The sequence below is a fragment of the Microtus ochrogaster genome, chromosome 18 (genome assembly GCF_000317375.1).
Source record: "Microtus ochrogaster isolate Prairie Vole_2 chromosome 18, MicOch1.0, whole genome shotgun sequence".
In the NCBI taxonomy this organism is placed as follows: Eukaryota; Metazoa; Chordata; class Mammalia; order Rodentia; family Cricetidae; genus Microtus; species Microtus ochrogaster.
This window is the reverse complement of record NC_022020.1, coordinates 22,363,762-22,378,334: the sequence shown is the minus strand read 5'-3', so window position 1 is coordinate 22,378,334 and position 14,573 is coordinate 22,363,762. Positions and strand designations below refer to the sequence as shown.

Sequence of the window (14,573 nt, the reverse complement as noted above, 5' to 3'; positions counted from 1 at the left end):
GTTGGGTGTCACTTTCTATCTTGTTTGAGACAGGGTCTCTTTTTGGTTTTTCATGGCTGTGTATACCAGGAGAGCAGACCTGTGAACTTATGGGGACCATCCTGACTCTGCCTCTCATGTTACTGTAGGAACACTGTGATTGCAGGTACATGGTCACACCCAACTGTTTTTACTTGGGACCAGGGGTTTTGAACTCAGATCCTCATACCATAGATGCTTTGGTGTTCTGGGCATCCCCCTAGCTCTTTGTTTTTAATACTAGAATTTTTAGTTTTGACTCTGGAAAGTTTCAAACAATCAGAAGCCTAGAATCCCCTGTGAGCTGGTCTCTTGGGGCTTAGCAATGTTTCATAAGGCAGGTAGAATCTTAGCTGAGTTTGTCTTATTTCTGCCATACCTGAGGGACTGCAAAGGCAATCCAGCTCTGTATTCTGTACTCAGATGGTCATACGAGGCGCTGGGCTAAAGCTTTGACAAGCATCCAGCATGCAAGGAAGAGGAGGAAGGCCCAGGCTGTCCTGAGAAGGACCTTTCTAACTCAGGATGTCACCTTCCTTGGGAGGCACAAGAATAAGGGCTGGGTGTGTCGGACACTTCCTAACTTAGTACATGACATTTCCCACGCACTTCACAATTAGTTTGAAAAAGTGCAGCCAGGGAGACTTAGGTCAGTCTAAGGTCACCTGGAGTGCTTCTGCAATCACATAGTAACTCAGTTAAGTCAGTGTCTTAGGCATACGCTTCTAGTCTTCTAACGGCTGGTCTTATGTTTTACTTCAGCATACTGTACTATCTTTTTATGTGAGCAATATGAAATCCCATTGGGCTACCATCCCATGCTAAAGATTAATAAGCAAACTTCCCACTCTATTGTACTTCTGAAAAATCATAAACACTACCTCCTTCCCATCATCATGTTGAAGAGTTAAACTAATTAATTTTATCAACAAAAAAATTAAGGAGTCTAATATTGGGGTACGAACCTGAAAGATCAGAGAACAGGGAGCAGCCATCAGTAGCCTCCGACCTCTCCCATTCCTCAGCCCATAAGGGCTGAGAGATCCTCTCTCTACCCCACCTTACCACTTCCTGTCTCCTCTCTGCTTACAGTCCTCCAAACCTCTGTGGTCAACTAGTGGCTAGCTCCGCCCTCTGACTCCCAAGCGAGCTTTGTCAGAATACAATCAAACTATCACACAGCATCATGTCCTCCTTTCGTGTTTTTGTTATTTTTAACTCACAGAGTCTAATTAATGCTGCTCGTACGCAAGGAGATGTGGGTTCACCCCCACCCCCAGCAGGGGTAGCTTTCCAGTGGCCGCATTCCTGTGAAAGGGGAGTGGTGGTGGGGGTCCTAAGTTGAAGTGAAGAGAGCCCTCTAGTCCTCCCTCCTCGATCGCTGTGAGCTTTCCTCTCCACACCTCCTGCCCTGTGGAGGAGGGGCATCCCTGCAAAGCTGCACTGAGAGAGACCAAGACAGTGGGGTCTACAATAAGGGCTCCTAGGTCCCGGCTGCCCCTGAGAATCCACCTCCCAGCCCGTGCTCTCCTCCCATGCTGGTTTCTCCAGCAGGGTCCTTCACTCAAGTCTCTGTTGCTAGGACACAGTCATCGCTAAGTGCCCAGGGAAGAAGCAGTTCCCATTCATTAAGGCTTGCTTTTTAAACTAGGCTGGGGATGTAGTGCAGTTTAAAGTATATCAGGCCCTGGATTTTATCCCTAGAGCTGGAAGAAGGGTGAAAAAAAGCCCAAATTTTACTGGCTAAAAGAAACAAATTATTACCTTAATGAATAACCATGCTATAGTTATTTAAAGTATTTGAAAATTTTGATCATAAAAATGGCAAAGGCTGATTATTTTTGCAGTATTGAACCTAGCACCACATGTATTAACCACTGAACTATATCTCCAGGTTTGTTTGTTTTCAATTTTTATTTTGGAAGACTGGAGAAATGGCTTAGCAGGTAAGAGTAACTTGCTGCTCTTCCAGAGGACCTGAGTGCGTTTTCCAGCACCCATGTCAGGTGGCTCATGATCACTTGTAACTCCAGTTCCAGGGCCACATGCAAATATCTACATATAATTAAAGCAGAAGAACAATAATCTTTAAGAATAAAATTTTGTTTTTGTTTTGGGTCAGAGTCTTGATAAATTGTCAGTGGTAACCTTAAGTACAAGCTTGATAAATTTTTAAAATAGAGACTATGGTTTTGGTTTGTTTGTTTGTTTGTTTGTTTGTTTTTTGTTCTTAGTAGTTGCCCTGTATTTGGCAAAAGTGAAGGTATAGTTTAAAGAAGACATAGGTTATTTTTTATTCTAATATGGCCAACTATTATTTTTATAGACTGAATCCTTTTAAAAAGATCGCCAAATAAAGGATTAGCACTACAGTTTTTGGAACTATATATTCTCACCTCTCATTTCCTATGTTTTTGTAATTGACTGGAGCTGGTTGTTGCTAGTTTGTGTCTCTAGCTTACAGGCAGCACTTTTTACTTTAGAAGACACTCCTTTATTCCGTTGGAAGAGAAAACAGTCTGATCTCAGTAGATGGCTTGCTCCGTTTAACCTGCACCCCAGCTCTCACGAATTTAAAGCGCCTTGGACTCACCTCTCAGTCAGGAATAACAAATGTCTGGTAGCTTAAAGGTCATTGTGTTTTGAATCTGCCAAGCAAAGGCCTTGGCACCTCTGTGAGGAAGTGCATTCCAGAGTCAAGATTCTACACCCCGCAGCCGGCTGCCCCACCCAGGTGAGCTCAGTGCCAGGGCAGGCGGCCAGCGCATTCCAAAAACCAGAGCTGCCTCTGCGGCTAGAGCCCCAGCGTGTGAAGAGGAAGGGAGGTGGCGGGCAGGAAACATGCGTATTTGTACAGCCCTTTCTCTGATAAGGTCTTGGCAACTCGGGAAGGTGGGTTCTTGTGAGAAGCGTCTGCTGTATGTAGGCAGTAAAGACAGAATATTTAAGTACAGCCCAGAATTAGCTGTAAAGGAAATAGTAACACCGCCAGCAGTGCTGTGATTCCCTGGGGAGGCATTTGATTCCTTAGGAACATGCCACTGAGAGACACAGGAGGTGCAGTATCATCTGGATCACAGAAAAGCAAGGCAGCGGTTAGGAGTACTTGCTGCTCTTGCAGGGAGTGGGCTTTGGTTTCCTGTGCCCGCTCTGAAATTTATAACCCACCTGTAATTCCACTTGCAGGGGACCCAATGCCCTCTTCTTGTCTCTGTGGCCACCTGCATGCTCATGGTACACACACATACATGTAGGCAAATATTCATTAAAGCAAGACAATGTCATTAGTCTTCAGGCTCTGTGGGAGGGGCCGTGGACACCGTGACCAGAAGGATGAGACAATGCCTTTGAGGGAGGATTGCTGGGCTGAGTGTGCGGGCAGACCTCGGCCATGGCTGCAGAATAGATTCATGATTTAGTCCTGATTCTTCTAGTGTTGTAGGAAGCACAAAACCTGGATATTTATGTGTGCCATTCAGAATTCAAGATATTAGTAATTGATTTCATTTAGAAAAAGTATGTGCTAAATCTGAGCGACAGATTTGGTCTGTAGACTGCCTCATTAGGATCCCTGGTTGGAAGAGTTAGGGCAGATGGTTGACTTACTACATGGTCACAAGATGCCTTCACCTGTCTGTCTTGGGGTTCCCAGTGGCCTCCTTTAGTGACCCCTGGGAGAATCACATTTCCTCCCAACACTCATCCATCACTCTTGGCATGAACACTTTGTTATTAGTAGGTTGGTCAACCCACTATAGGGAGAGATGTTGCCACAGCTCTGGACCACGGCAAATGATTTACCTGCGGGTAGCTGATTGGCATGTCTGGACATGAGGTAGGCCCAGTCAAAGCAGTAGATATGCAGGAAGCATTGATGGAGTGAGGAACAGTTTCACCTACGGCAGTGTTGTTCTGGGCTACTGAAGAGGCCTGTCAGGAAAGAGGCATTTATTGGGACACTTGCTCTAACTGCGCAGAGTGTTTGATGTAAGTCAGCAGAAGCCCAGCACAGCAAACGTCCATCAGGTCTTTTATGGTGAGGCGGAGAAATAAGGAAGCTGTGAGTAGGGTATTCATCAATCCAAGGTGTATCATCAGCCCAACACATTGTGGATCTAGTGAAATATAAGAAGCCAGACCCAGGAAATCTGAGTTTGGCTTTAGAAGTCCATATTATTAAATGTGTAGTGTTTTAAAAGCACAGAACCACCTTGAGCCTCAGTTTCTTCATGTGGCAGGTGCGGATATTAACTCTGCCTCCTGGGTTACTGCCCTGGAAATGGTGTTTCAAACAAGTTGAACATCTTACTGTGCTTTAGTGGGGGCTTGGTACACTTTAGTTTTTTTCTGAAATCCACCCATCAGTGTATGAATTTTGCATATGATGCTGTCATACAAAGGATAATATGGCTGTTATGGGATGGTGGGCAGTGGAGAGGGGGTGAGGAGAGGCCACTGAAGTACGATGGATGGGGATGGAGAAGGAAATGGGGGACTTTCATGTCACCAGACAAAATTCAGTGTTAACAGAATATGAAGGAAGAGAGCCGTTCTGGACGCTCCGTTTAGCTTTTCCCCTTTGTTTTGTGAGAGGGTTCCAGGGTGGCCATTTCCTCATGATCTTCTGCCTCGGCCTCCCAAGTGCTACCTTGAACATGGTTAGGCCTCAGCCTCCTTATTGGCTTCCTGCCTTCTAGAGTAGCCTTTAGTCCAAGCTGATTTCTTTGAATCATGGTAAGAAAACACATACTATTAAGTTTAACATATTTATAACCTTCCTAAGTTCAGCAATACCAAACACTCACCGTGTTGGAGAAGTTCTCTAGAACGGTTTTCTCTTGTAGCACTGAAACTTTGCTCTCATTAAACACTCCCTACTGCCAAATGCCTTTCTGCTTTCTCTTTTACCCCCCTTCAAGTGCGCATTGTTCTCTTCCCCCTCGGGATTTCCTGTGACTGAACTGGAAAGTGAGTTGCCAGGCCTACTGGGTGCATGCCACATCAAGTAGACAGTAGAAAGAGAACAAAGAGAAGACAGAGGCTGCAGAGAGGGGCCACGATATTGTTGAACAAACAAACAACATAGGGATACCGAGGTTCTGGATCAAGGAATTCTTAGTAAGCTCACCAACTTCACCTGTCTAATATGAGCAGGCTGTGTTGTAGGTACACCGTAACTACCTATCTGTCCGGTAGTTGGGAAGTGCCCTGGGAATGGACACTGTGTCCAGTACCATGTATCTGTCAAGAGAAATCTGTGCGATTCCACAGCCCTGGGATACTTTACATGAAAGGCCAGGCTCACAAGGGTCCATCAAGGAAAGAGAATGTTCATCAGTAACGTTTATTGGGCGTTCTGTGTGCTTGGTTCCACTTTGAGTTCTCCAGACGGTGTCCCACTCAGTTCGTTTTTAAGATGCGGTGACCATGAGTGTTTAGGTTAGAAAGTGGGAGCCGGGACTTGTCTGGGAGCCACAGAGCAAACATGGCTGTAATAAGTGTAGAATGATCTCTAGACTACAGCGTAAGCGAGAAACGGGGAGGGAAGAAAGCAGCCGGGGCCCTGGTAGTGACTCATGCTCCCATTGTATAAAAAGACATAGAAAAAATCCTGGGTGGGGTATATGCGCAGATACATGTGCAGTCAGGGTGGATTACACGCTAGTAATGGTAGTGACCTTTAAAGGGGAAGTGTTTCTAAGCAAATCAAGAATGGGGGAAGATCTGTTTTATTTGATCCCCCCCCCATGTTGTAATTTTAAAAAGCCTAGTCGATAATTGTCAGGAATGCGTTATGATGGGAAAATGGTTTCAAAGATACATTCATTTTTTTTCCCCAATATAGTCTCGAATGGCTCTGAGCTGGACTCTGATGTTAGTATTCTAGAAAGTATACAGTGTGATTCGTAGAGCAAGTGACGAGACATGCCAGACCAAGCTTAGAAAACTCAAGTGTCAGGAATGTCCCCAGCATCAAGACACCAATGGAAAGAGAGAGGACAAAGAAGGACAAAGCCCTTTGGGCTCAGAAAGGAGAGGCAGTCATTGAGCAAGGAGGACTCAGAACTCTGGATTCAGGGATCCACAAGTCCCCTCAGGTTACAACCTTAACAATGTTCCTCTACAACACGAGCAGAACTGAGTGTTCAGAGGCTGGAGTGAGGCGCTCCGGTGCTGTGCACGGTAGCCACGTTAGAGACGTTAGGGTGTTTGCCCAGATGATACCTCACGGAGCACGGGCTTGACACCGGAGAAGGAAGGGTCTTGAGCATGCACAGTCCTTGCAGGAGCGGAAGTGGCACAGGTGCCTTGCATGGCAGGTAAGGAACCAAGACCAGGGGAGGTGAAGTGATTAGCTGGTCACTAAGAGTAACTGGTCCTTTCTTTAGCTTGGAGGCTCTCTGGATCGAGATCACTTGGGGCAAGGGACTGGAAAAGTGAGAGGAGGGGGACTGGAAAGAGATGCGGACATGATAGCCTTCACACCTGCCGGGCATTGCATGCTCCTTCGTGTCTATTCTCTCCGGTCAGCCAAGGACAGGAAAAGGAAGAAGTTAGTGTTAGCTCGTTTCCCAGGGCATTAGAACAAAGCATTCTGAATACAATCTGCTGCGTGGTGGCTGTAGAGACAGTTTCTAGAAAAATTAACACAGTGCTAACTTTGTTTTGGACACAATGTGATTTGGCTCTTCTTTTTCAGTGCCGCAGATTAGAATTAGATAATCTACTGAGACAATGTCCAAATCTGGGTCTCGGCGTTGTCTTCAGGTGGACTGTAAGAGTGCTTGAGGAGAATCTAGGTTGCTCTCGCCTGGTTATGCAAGCTCTTCCATTGGGAAAGCCCACAGCGGCCAGCGAAGTAAAGGAAAAGGAGCAGGGAGAGAGGCGAAGGTTGTAAATAATCCCCGCTGACTGCAGAAGACCTCACAGCATCCGCTGTGGTCCCATTCGCTATAGAACAGAGGGATGGGATGTGTAAATGTTGAGAACCCTTCTTCTCCCTGAAGTGCTAGTGTTCCCTTATGTTCTCTGGCTTGCCTGGCTCAGAGTCGGAAGGATCAAACACAGAAAAGATAGAAAAGACTTCAGGGGAAAACACCACTGCATGCTCGATCGTTGCTGCTTCAGAAGCCTCATGGATCTGTGAAGACTGTCATCCCAAATTGTAAACGGTGTCTTGTGGGACTGGAGAGGTGGCTCAGTGGTTAAGAGCACTGGCTACTCTTGCAGAGGAGCCAGGTTCTGTTCTCAGCCCCAACATGGTTGCTCACAACCCTGAGTAACTCCAGTCTAAGGGACCAGATGACCTTCTTCTGTCCTCATCGGGGACATGTGTGGTGCACATTCGTGCAGGCAAAACATTCATGTGCATAAAATAATTTCAAATACTTTAAATATATCTTTGTTATTGGAAATACATCACATTTCATATTTCAAAAAACATTTTAGCAAAGGTTAAATGAAATCTTTTTTGCCAAGTTGAATATTATCAATTGTAACAACCTTTGCTCTGATGCCACTTTTAAACTATTCTTGTAGTTAAAATTGACCAGATGGCTGACATTTTCACCTCTTTTGGTTAACTCCTAGTTAAAAATGAGTACTGTTCACCTGGTGAGAACCAGGGAGAGATGACCATCTCTTCTGGGAGGCTTGTATAGTTTGTGTTTGACTTTGACAGCTGTGTTCACACAGCTGTGGGCTAATGTGAACCTGCTTGTGGAAGCCAGTGGTGGGTGGGATTGATTCTGCTCGGGCCCTTGCTTGTTATCAAGGTTCATAATACGGTGCCTTGATTCCAAAGTTGGGAAAATGCTGTGTTAGTTAAATACGTACCCTGCATGCCCCATTTTTCTTCCCCGAGCAGCAGTTAAAGGATATTTTTGAGCTGTTTGAAATTCTGTTGGGGGCATAGGTATTCTGGAGCAGACGGTACCTAAGATTTACACAGCTAAGATTTAAGACGGCTCATATTTTCTTTGGACTCTGAAGTCTGGAGTGGATGGATTTGCATGGCTCTGTTTGCCTTAGATATTGATTTCAATATGGAAAATGTTGGGGTTCTCTGAGTTTAGGGTAGCTATAGTCGGTGTGGGGAGGGTGAAAGATTCATGGCGATGGGTCCCTGGCAGGTCCCCTGGCAGGTGGGTGGGAGACCAGGGAGGGTGAGAGGCAGATATGCCCTGGAGGGAGGCTGGAGAGGAAAGAACTCCATTCACTGCTGCCTGAAGTGCCCTGATTAGCATATGGAGTTCTTTGCTCTGTGGGGTTTCTGACGAGAGGGCAGATAGGGCAGATCAGTTTGCCCTCTGCAAGTGTGGGCTAATCTGTGGTAAGGATGGGCCATCTGAGGACCTCTCAAATCAAGCTCCCCCAAAGAAGGTCACCCAGAATGCAGCAGATGGGTTGCTAGGCTCAGCGCAGCCAAACATTTGGGGCTGCATTGCTGTCCCTTGTACTGCTGTGGGCAACTGGTTTGCGGAGAAGCAGAAGTGGAGCTGACTGTGAGAAACACTGAGGAACCACGCTGCTTTGAGCACAGAGGGTAAGGGAGACTCTGTATCGATGGATTCCAGCCTGTGAGATCTTTCAGGTTGTCCCCTTCGGTCTCTTTAATCAGAGCCGGCTTCATCGCTGGACAGTTTTAGTGACACTAAGGGAAATAGGTTTTTAGGATTTTTTCTTTTTCTTTTTTTATTTTTTTCCTTTTTTTTTTCTTTTTTTTCTCTTTTTTTTCTTTTTTTTTTCTTTTTCTTTTTAATTAGTGAGGAAACCAAAACAATTGTTAAGCAGCACGAGGCAGTCATTCAAGGTTGAGCAAACACCAGCAGCAGATGAGGATTTGAATCCAGGTTTTTAGAATTCTAGGGAACATAACTGAAAAAAAGTCAGTGTAAACTTTAAAAAGTAAACTGTCTAGAATTATCTGAAAATGCACAAACCTGCTTTTCCTCCTGTCGTGTGATTTCTTACTTCAGCAGATAGAACTTGCTTCAAAGATTTGAAGAGATTTGTGTGTATGTGTGCGTGCTCTCGTGTGTGTGCACATGCATGTGTGTATGTGTGTGCGTGCACATGCATGTGTGTATGTGTGTGTGCATGCACATGCATGTGTGTATGTGTGTGTGTGTGCACATGCATGTGTGTATGTGTGTGGGTGGAGGTCAGAAGACAAAATGTGGGAATCAGGCCCCTTCCTCCACCATGTGGATTCCAGGGACTGAACTTGGGTTAGGAGACTTGGCAGCAGGCTTTTGTACCCGCTGAGCCATCCTGCCAGCTCGTGGCAGATATGCTGTTGCTTTGTGAGGGAACAGCAAGTCAGTCGGCTAGAAGTCCATTTGTAGAAGTCCAGGCTGGTCCTGAACTGGATTCTAGAGTGCCAGGCTTACAGAGCTGTGCTTGGACTGCTGACCCATTTCGAAAAGAAATGATCTCAGTTCTGGGGGTGAGCACTGGGTAGAGGCAAGGGTTTGTTCAAGGCTGTTTCCCTTTCTGTCCCACCTTGAAGCTGATGCTTGTTTGCACTGTGTAAAAGGTGCACGGCCAGTCTGATTGAATATATTCTAAGAAACTAGTGTGTGCCCCTTTCTGTGAGTACTTGGCATTCCAAGCATAGCTACCCAAATTGGAAAAGCAAGGAAAGCTAAAAACTTACTATATATATGTTCACATTGAAACCTTAACTTTGGTGAAATTACCATAAAGGTTTTGCTTCTCCTTCTTAGTTAGCAAGAATTTATTAATCACCTCTGTGGCATGAGACCCTCTTTCATGAAGGAAAATAAATAAATAAGCATAAGCATGGTCACTAATGTGTGTGTACAGGTTCACATGTACAAGCACAAGGCAACTAGTTAACGCTTGTCAGTGCTATGCCAAGGACTCTGTATAAATTGTCGAATTTAATCCTCTCGTTCGCTGTGTAAATGGTTGGTGGTACCCCATTTTGCTGTGTAAATGGTTGGTGGTACCCCATTTCGCAGATGAGAGAACGGAGACCCAGGGTCACCAGATCAGCTGGTAGTGAGTAAACTGGCAAAGATGAGGAACAGATCTGTTAAGTTTGAGTCCATACAACCTAGAGATACAAAAGATGTGCTTCTGGCGGGGGGGGGGGGGGGGGAGGATGTGCCGTGTGTCTGTGGGGCACCGCAGGAAAGACAGAAGTCTGCTGGAGAGATGCCTCAGCGGCTAAGAGCCCTTGCTCTATCAGAGGGCAGGAACTGGGATCCTAGCACCCACGTGAGGTGACTCACAAGGGATCTGAAGCTGCCTCTGGCCTCAGTGGCTATACCTACTCAGACACACTAAAATTAGAATAAAATAAATAAAATGGTCTTTATCAACAATGGCAAAAGCCAGGCACGCTGGTCACACCTTTGATTCCAGCAGAGGCTGGTGGATCTCTTTGAGTTCAAGGCTAACTATGGCTACTCAAGCAAAAATAAACACCTCCAAGGAAAACCCTTGGGGAAAGTGAGGAGGGTAATTTGATTGTGGCTAGAGGTAGCCTATGGCGATACTGTGAAGGGAGCCATTTTTGAAGGACATGTCTAGCTGGCATTTTTCATCCATCCCTACGTTTGTAGCTGAGGAATATATAATAAAATGCAGTTTAGAAGGCAAAGCATGTGGCCTTTTTTTTAGACTTTTTACTACCCCCACTCTCTGTCTTTGTCGCCATCTCCTTCTCTTCCCTCCCTTTGCCCCCCCCCCCCATAGTCCCTCTCTATTAGCGTGTTGATATCTTGCTTCTGTTGTTTTCTCCAACTCCAAAGAGCGCTGCTTGGGGTCATGTGACCCGATTCCTAAGAGTGGGACATCATGGTGGCTTTCTAGGACACAAATAGTTTAGTGATTTGGATTGATTACTAGTTGTTGTTGTTGTTTTTCTTTTTTACTGAAAGAAATCTGTCTGTAGTAGGCATGCTGGCTTTTTCTCCACTGTGCCTTTTGCAGTGAACCTTCCCTCATTTTACAGAGGCAAATAGAGCTCTCCTCCAACTGAAATCTATTGTATCTGTGTCTTTAAACCTCCTTGGCTGGTGTTGGGAAGTAAATGATTCTAATTATCAAGTAACATCCGCTTTTCTGAGGTGTTTTCTCATTTTCACTCACTACAAAATTGAAGGAACTGTGACCTGACAAATATTCAGGATCATTGCTGATGCTGTGTCCGGAGGAGGTACAGAATTCTTGGAGGAGCTTGGGGTGTCATGTGACCCCTTAGCAGTACTTTTTCTTTCTACTTGTTTTTGTGCCTAAAATGTCTCAGCACAAAAAAAAAAAAAAAAGAATTAAAATGGTAATGAGTCTCTTCTGTTAAACTGTTCCAGTCTAGCAATAGGTAATTCTTTCTTTTGTTTGGCTTTGTTATTTAAGAGAAGATTTTCTTGTGTAGCCTTGTATTTTTTTTTTCCTTTTCTAAAGAGAAGGTCACACTGTGTAGCCTTCATTGTCCTGGAATGCTTTGTTGAGCAGGGCTGTCCCTAAACACTCACAGAAGTCTGTCTGCTGACGTTTCTCTCCTGTGTACCAGAATTAAAGGTGTTCGCTACCACATCCAGCCAACAGTAAAATTTAAAAGAAATAGACATTTTGCTATTGGTTTATGTGTGCACGTGCACAGATGTGCATATGAAGGTGACTGTAGACACCAGACAAAGGCATCAGATACCCTGGAGCTGAAGTTACAGGCAATTGTGAGCCACCAATGTGTGGTAAGAACCAAACTCTAGTCCCCTAAAAAGAAACGAGTGCTCCCAACTGGTGATCAACCTGTCCAGTTTCCCCAAAGTACAATTTACTCCATTTGTTTGTTCTGTTTTGATGGTCTCACAATGGAGCCTTGGCTAGTCTGAGCTTGCTGTGTAGATCAGGCTATCCTCACACTAAAAGAGAGCGACCTGCCCCTGCTGCTTGGATGCTGGGGTTAAAGGAGGATGTGCCACCACTGGCTCAAAAGTAAAGTTCCCAGTTGGTTCTATCCATGTAACCATTAGGGAAACTAGACCTGTTTATCTCACTGGCAGGACTTTAGGAACTAGAGAGATACCTGGCCGTTAAGAGTGCTTACTGCTCTTGCAGAGGACACAGGTTCAGTTCCCAGAGCCCATATCCGGTGATTCCAAACTTCTGTAACTACTGTTTCAGGGGATCCAGTGCCTTCTGGATACCTGCATACAGGTAATGCACATAAACTCGTGCAGGCTCACACATGCACAAATAATTAATAAACATTAAAAAAAACTACTTTCTAGTACAATTTACTTTCTGTATTTAATATTTTGTCATCATTGGCATTACTCTAGCATGTTAATATTACTACTAAATGTAATTCAGATTCAGAAGTTATTTTTGTGTGCCTCTGTGTGTGATATACATGTGGTGTACATATGTGCATGTGGTGTGTGTGTGTGTGTGTGTGTGTGTGTGTGTGTGTGCGCGCGTAAGGGTGTGAAGGCCAGAGGAGGGTGTCAGGTCTCCTGCTTGTCCCTCTCTACCGCATTTCCCTAAAGGACGGTCTCTTTCTGAACCTGGAACTCACCATTTCAGCGATAGGATACTGGCAGCCAGGCAGCCCCAGAGATCTAGTTTCTGTATCCACCCCACCCGCTCCCACACCAGGGTCACAGGTCATGTAAGTTACAGACACACTCGCTTTTTACGTGGGTGCTGGGCGTCAGACTCAGGTGCTCGTGTTTGCACAGCCCCTGTTCTCCCCAGCCCCAGAAGGTAATTTTATCACCTAGGGAATTTTAATTCGTGTCTGTATTTTGTCACAGATAAAATGATAGACCGATAAAAGATGATTCAGTAACAAAAGGTCTGCCGTCAGAGATCAGCCCACTACCAGCCGGCTTCGTTGCCCTGTACTACGAAACATCAAACATCAGTTCTCTTTGGTGTTCAGTAATAGGAGATGAAGGAACTCATCCAAACACAGAGGAGGCCAGCACTGTCCTAATAACTAAACCAGAAAACTTTCCAGGAAAAAGTGCAACTTTCCATCTTGTATGCACGCACTGAGATGCATAGCTTTTAATTCTTTTTTTTTTTTTTTTTTTCTCCCAGAGACAGTCTTTCTCTGTGGCTTTGGAGCCTGTCCTGGAACTAGCTCTTGTAAACCAGGCTATCCTCGAACTCACAGAGATCCACCTGCCTCTGCCTCCCGAGTGCTAGGATTAAAGGCGTGCGCCACCACCGCCCGGCATAAAAATTCTTTGCATGAAAATCTCAAATACTGCTGGGTTACAACCTCACAAAAAGGAGCTCAGACATGGAAATATATATTGTAAAAGACAATTTCCAACTTCCTTTCAACTAAGCCTTTTAAAAGTAACCCTTGGGGCTGGAGAGATGGCTCAGTGGTTAGTAACACTGGCTGCTCTTCCTCAGGACCTGGGTTCAATTCCTAGCTCCCACATAGCAAGCTCACAATTGTCTCTAACTCGACACCATCTTTTGGCCTTTGTGGGCACTGAACACATGTGGTATATGTATATTCATGCAGGCCAAATAGTCATACATAGGATAATTTTTAAAAGTAATCCTCATATATGTGAGTTGTGTACTATAAATCAGTGAGTGGCCAAGTATCCTTCACTGAAGCAGGGGCAATGACCCCTCCACCCTAGACCAGAAGAACATTAGTTGTGGGTTTGAGAGACGGTGGCCAGGGAAGGCTTGCTCTCTGTTCCTCCAAGGTGTAGGGTCCCCTTGGGCTTTGGGGGAATAGCCAGTGCCTTGAGAAACTCAGCTACCAGCTCTTTCTTCCTGTGGCACAATCTGTCCTCAAACCATGGGAAAGAATAATTGGTATCCGGGAACTTGAGATACTTCCTGATTCCATCCAGCCATTCAGAGATGAGGGCTGGCATTGGCCCCCGAAGGTTGAGGGAAGGATGCTCCACCCTTGCTAGCATGCTCTCCACTGGTGGTGTGCTTTCCGGTCTTCAGATAGTCAAACTTTCAAGCCTCCTGAGTCAGCGAGGCTCCCTACTGTCTCTTTTGTTTATGAATCGGGCATTCTGAGCTGTAGAGAGAAGGATGTCTCTGGCTGCCTGCCTCCCAGTATGTGTGCCTCTGTAGCTGTGGTGAAGGACTGGGAGAGAGGTACCTTTGGGCTCATCTACCTCACATCTCCAAGTTGACTGTACCGGTGAAGATGGGAGCGTTGGGCAGCGCTGTGCTAGGGACAGGAAACTGCAAGCAGATGAACTGCGGCGATTCCTTTGTGCATTGACGTAGCTTCCAGTAGCTTTCCGCACCGCTCCCATCCTTTTAATCTACCCTCTAGCGTGTTAGGAGAGGCCTTGTTTGATCTTGCAGTTGACATGTAGCAAATCGATGCTGGGAAGTCTGTACGTCTACAGGGAGGAGGTGTATGCACTTAAATTGCTGTCTTGGGACTTTGAAGCCAGAAACTCTTCAGAATGGCAGGGACCCCTTTGTCTGGATGAGCTGATGTCAGGAATTTGAACTTTAAGTAATTGGCCATCAGATGCAGGAACATTTCTAGTTTCCAGAGCACGTGTTTGAAAACTTGTTTT

The 14,573-nt window shown here is 45.4% G+C and overlaps 1 protein-coding gene across 2 annotated transcripts in view; it reads left to right on the top strand.

Moving 5' to 3' along the window:
- Nucleotides 1-14,573, top strand: part of Epb41l4a (erythrocyte membrane protein band 4.1 like 4A) — a 194,541-nt gene that overhangs the window by 138,283 nt on the left and 41,685 nt on the right. The gene's annotated exons all lie outside the window — the stretch shown is intronic.